Raw genomic sequence first — 6,084 nt, forward strand, 5'->3', positions numbered from 1 at the left:
AATAACTTCTCTGGGCTCGACTCGACTCCAGGCTCAGGCTGGATTCGATTGACTGCGTCGTCTTGGTTCTTCTTTGAACATCTCTCCTTCTCATGGTGAGCTTGATGAGTCTTCCCCGATTGTTGGTCCATTGATTGATTTTCTCCTCCTTTTGCAGCTTGCTTTGTGATTTACGTGATCGATGCGGTGGGGTTGAAGCGATCGTCTTGAAGTATCCCGTGTGTCTCATCTGCCGTTAACAAATGGGTCTCTCCAGCGGAGGCTCACCGGCTTGCTCGTCTAAGCAAGGTGCTTGACGGGTTTTGCGGTAGGAGCAGTTTGGAGGATGAGTAGCAATCGTGAAAGATCTCGATTAAGCTAACTTCTTCTCGAGGTAATGCGAGGTTAGAGAAATCCGTGAAAGAGTTAGAACTTCCTTCTTGACAAAGTATCCATTCAAGGTAAGGAGATATGGCCTCATTTGGACTCCTACATACTTGCGATTTTGGACTTGGGCAAGCATTTGAGAACTTCTTTTTGTGGGTTTGTACCCTAGTCAGTGGTATTCTCGATGAGTTGCCTTTCTTGTATGATGCGAAGGTGTTCTTAGAATCGGGTTCAAAGGCATTCGGTATCACGATTTTTGAGTATGTGGTTGACCACGAGTTAGAGTAGGGATTATAGTATAAGGTGCCAACTCACTTTCTATGACATTTTACTTTGGAAGCCCCCAGTTCGTATATGGGATCGCAAGAGACTTGATTATTTGATTGCTTCTCGATTATGGCCTTGATGGGTGACGAAGTGATCGTCACGACTTTGCCATTTAGTGGGATCTTGATCTTTTGATGAAGGAGTGGATATTCTGCTGGCTTTGGAAGCATGAATCGAGGCCTTCCCAGTATGTTGAATGAAGCTTGATGTCCACTATTTGGAAGTTAACCTTTCGTTGATTGGTCCGTTGCTATGGTTAGGTTACTTAAGTCCTACCACTTTTAAATGAGTAACCGTCATATGCCCGTACACCTTGATTTGTAAAAGTCGATCCGACTCTTTCCTTACTAGTTTGTATACCCGTTTTGAGGGTATAGCGTTGCCAGCGGAGCCATCATCTACCAAGGTCATTGGCACATTTTCTTTGGCGGATAAGCCGATGATGTATAGAGCAAGGTTGTGACTGGCGCGAAAGGTGGCAAGTCTTCGTCGAGAAAGTAATAGGATTACTTAGCTTGGGTGATTCTTGGAAGACCAAGTTGACTACATCTTCGGGAGTAGAGTTATGTGCTACATTTAATTTGGCCAAAGCTTGCGGTAAGGCTTGGCGGTGTGGAAAGGAGCTTGCCACTAGTTGCAGACTGAAAGATCGGCCTTGGTTCTTTGTAATTGCTTGAGCAAATGATCGATGGGGTCATCTTCGTTGTCATTTGGTGTGATAGCGTTGGTTGGACCGTTTGAAGTAGTGCTTTGGTATGGGCGGCCAGCGAGTTAGGTGATCCCATCTTGGTCTTCACCATTTTGGACTATTTCCTTAACTAAGGAGTTTTCGATGAGATACTCGTCTTCATCATCATTAAACCCCATTAGCTGCGGCTAATTCCCTCATTCCCTGATATCACTTTCTAGTGCGTGTGATTTGATTGACTAGTTGGGCCCACTGGTGACTACTTCTTGCATAGTGGCATTTTGAGAGAAGATCAATGGTATGCAGTGTTCTTTAGGCATGTTGTATTGGGATTAATGATCATTACCATGTTTTCTAGTTCCACTTGCCTATCTCACTCTTGCCCATGTGATGAAGTGGAAATTGTAGGGGAGATAGTGGAGTAAGCTTTCTTTCTCAATTGCATGAATTTCGTTTTGGGTGGGAGAGATGAGGTGTGAGCAATCTAAAGGTAGATTCGTCACTTGTAATCACTAGAACTCCAAGAGGATTCTCAGTGTTGTTGGGCCTCTCTGGTGGGATTGGTCGACCGTCTTGATCATATCTTGTAGCACGTGTTTCAATTTGTAGCATTTTTTACGTATGCGTGCCCTTTGCCCCTATGGTATTCACGGTAGAATTTTCATCCCAAAACTTGGACTTCCTTTCGGGTTCGGGAGTAGGTCCGATGGGTTGGAGTTTGCCTTGCTTCATTAGCCTTTTTAGAGCATTGGAGTATGTATCCCGAGGTTTGTGAACTTCCTTGGTGAGCTAGTTTTCTTGGAAGGCTCGAGAAGGTTAACTTAAGTCGGTCTTGCTAGTAAGCCGTATGAGCGACTTGTGGACCCTTGATATCCTCGACCTACCGTTTTGGACAAAAGTCCTTTGCGGATGTCATCTTCAATTCGTGTCCCTAATGCGGTTAAGTCTTTAAAAGTCTTGATGTTTGATATCTCAGAATGGTTGGCATATATGGGCTTGAGATTGTCCCACAAAACTTTTCCTGAGTAGCCTCATCCCTGGGCGTTCTACTAGTTAGTACTAGTCTTCCTCCACCTACTTAGGAAGTCGGTGAATCCTTCTTTGTCATTTTGGTAAGAACCTCTAAAGTGCGCATGTTGACTTGGATTTCGGCATTATCTGCATATTGTTTAGAGAACTCGATTGCGGCATCTTCCAAAGCGACTTTCTTGTTATCAAAGTGTAGAACCATTGCCGGGATGGTGTGAGATGAAGGAAAAGATCCTTAAGAACATCTCGGGTTTGATGCCTTTGATAGACATGTAATCCTTGAAAGCTCGGATGTGGTTTAAGGGTTCGTGCCTTGAACTTGGGGATATCCGTCATGCTAAAGTTAGTTGGCAATTTGGAATTGACGGCATGTACTGCGATTGTTTTCCTATAAATGTCATCCCCTTAAGGTACATCAATTGTTCCTCTAGGTAGTGGAGTCTTTTCTCGGTGCGGTCGTCCCTGATAGGATTTCGTCTCTGAGCTTCGTCAGTCGGAAAAACGTAGTACTTCACTTTTGAGGAGGCAACTTCCCCTCTACATCAAAGATACGACCTTGATGAGCTTGGCGGTCATAGGTTTGTTTTAGGTAATTTGCATTTTAGGCTATCGCGGCTAGGATTGATCATTACTCTTGAATTTTACGGAGGTTTGTTTGTCATCACTTGATCAGGGCATCTTGAAACTGGATAAAAGATGGCGATGAATCAAAACACGATCGACCATTCTATCTTGCTAAAAGAGGAAAAGTTTTGACTCGTGAAGTGGGTGTGTGCCACTTGTGTTGAGTGAGTTTTGAAGAAAAACAAGGTCTTTGAAAATGTGTGTCAGTATTTGTAGTGTAGTTGTAGGAGTGGACTCGAAGTGAGGTTTGAACGAAGGGCTTGTGGCCGAATTTTGACCCGACAAACGGACGGAGTTTTGGCCGGATTTTTGTACTAATTAAAGGCCCTATTTGAAATTCTTGTTTTGAAAGTGGGTTTTGATTTTGAAAAATTCGTCGAATTTGTTTGAAATGGTGATCATGTAAGGTTTACACATTTATACAAGCATTGCTTGGGATCTTTGAAGTGCTTTTAGAAGGGTTTTGGTTTAAAGGGTGAGTTCTTGGTCTGAACCATCAAAGCAGAAGTCGTCAAGGAGGCTCGTGCCAAAGGGTAAGGCGAGTTCTAGTCCATTTCCTCAAGTAGTGAAGGCCCTTGATACAAACAAGTGTAAGCATCATGGTATGGATGGCGTCAATCGCTATCCATCTTTAGGCCCAAATAAGAATTAGGCCCGTTTAGACGGGACGATTGGTCGAATGGGTTGGGTTGGGCCTAGGAAGGCCGATTTAAGCGGTCTAGGAAGACCGAGTTATGAAAACCGACAATTGTCTTGTACAAACTTATTCCCTAACCTTGTTCCAGTTTCACCCTTGCTACACGTAAGTGTATATCCCCAGTAGATCGTAAGCGTAGACAGCGGGCCCGGGGGCGCTTGGTGAAGGCTCGAGACCAGCGTTTGCATTTCGTATGGAGTCGCCACCAATTTTTATGGAAGTGGAGCAGTTCGAATACCTCGTGTCATGTCAAGACACAAAGTAGTGACATGAACACTAAGCAATCGTTACCCTTAGCATTCTATGTCTAGGATGACTCTCGTGGATACCGATGAACACGGGTGCTCACGGAATACGGAGGTAAGGGTGAGGGTGCGTATTAGGAAGCTCTTTTGATCGAACACCTAATCCCCGCTCGATAAGCGGCCTCTACTAATGATTAGGAAGTTATTCGTACTTGATATATTGTCGGCTATATGCATGCAATGCAACATCCATAGATTAATCCTAACATGTGAGAATTTAATACTAAGTCGGTTGACACGTAATTAGCATACAATTGATGTCGAAGTTGGATTTAATGTTCATTTACATGTGAAAACATACAAACAATAAAAATAATAAATATGAACTACAATAATGGAAATTACATTAATTACAATGGATTAGGCGATTTATGTCGAAAATACCTTTAAAACGGATAATTTGAGAAAATGGAATAAAAGAATAAGAATAAAGAAATACGAACAAGTCAGAAGGTGATAATACGATTATTAGTTGATTAATCGCTTACTAATTAAGCTAGGTCAAGAAGCGAGAAAAGGAGTTGGGGCCGAACCCGTCACAGAGCAGGCGCAGCGGCTACGCCCGCCCTTTGGGCGCGGCCCGATTCTTTGCGTCATTTCAGGGTGAAACTCTGCTGTGAAGCGGAGCGCAAGCGTTAATGTTAATTGGTAAATTAATGGATTGATTATGATTTTAGGCTTCGGATGAAAGTTATTAGCTTGAGGTTATTTACATATGATTGAGTCGCAAAAGCAGTAAAACATGGTTAAGGCGGAAATAAGGCGGATTAATTATGTGAAGGGTCGATGTTAATGAATGATTTATTAAACTAAGCTGAGCGAATTATTAACTAAACATGATGATTGTGATGGTTAATGACTAAGCAGAGATGAAAATATATCAACAATGAATCGGAAACTCATATGAGCAATTGAATTTCCAAAACCCGAATTGAATTTAATGCGAAAAACCGCAAATATTGATTATTAAGGATTTAACGGTTTTATGATGAATTAAAACATGTTAATGATGATGGATAATATGTACATGTGAATTATCAAACTATCATGATGAAGAATTATGAGCGAACAAACAAAGAAATAAATTTGTCACGAATTCAGGAAGGGCGGAGGAAGAAAAGAAAAAGCGAGGAAGCTGCAGCGGCCTCTCGGCGGTTGCGCTAGCTCCTTGAAAGCGCGGCGATTCTTGCGTCTTTTCTCGTCGTCTCTTTGGAATTCGCAAAAGCAGTTTTAAAAGCGGTTTTAGAAATGGAATTTTAATGGTGTTTTCCGACATAAACCTTACAATTGTTATACAATAATAAAAATACAATAAACAAAGGAATCATACACCTCGGACTTACATGTAGGCGGGCGAGAAGAACTAAGAAGATCGATTAGTGAATGCTCGGCGAATGCAGGAAAAGTGCCTAAGAGAGGAAAGCGATTGATTAATTAAAAGATTGATTGATTAGTGTAGTTGGTCAAATTGGTGACGGTCAGCGGAGAAGGAGTGCGGAAGATCCCGAGGCTTACGTGGTGGAGTCAAGCACGTAGGCGCCAATTAGTAGCAAACGAAGTCTAGAATGCAAAGGGAGAAGAAGGCGGACACTCGCGTGAAAAATATGAGCAAAAGCTCCTATTTATACTAATCACGTGAAGAATAGGGTTTGGAGACTCTTTGGAAATGAATCTCGGAAAGATATAAAAAAGATCGTAAATCAGCTAAAGAAGGGCACAGGAAGCGCGCGACCACTGCGTCTCTTGGAAGAGAAGCGCGCACCTCTTTAGCGTCTATTCCCGAGAGGATTTCCTCTGTAAGAAAGATTTTCGTGTTTAAGTTATGGTATTAGGGCGAAATAATTGATTTATCTTTAATATTTTAGATGAATAAGGATATTATTTGCCAAAAGATAAAATTTGAGAAATATGGAATAGAAATATCCGGAACATTCCAGAACATTCTGACTCGGGATTTAACAGCTATCAGAAAGTGGGAGCAGTTTTTGACCCGGACTCCGAATGTACTCTAATTACTGCGTAGATGACAACTAAGAGGTTGACATTAA

This window comes from Silene latifolia, unplaced genomic scaffold (genome assembly GCF_048544455.1).
Source record: "Silene latifolia isolate original U9 population unplaced genomic scaffold, ASM4854445v1 scaffold_199, whole genome shotgun sequence".
NCBI lineage: Eukaryota > Viridiplantae > Streptophyta > Magnoliopsida > Caryophyllales > Caryophyllaceae > Silene > Silene latifolia.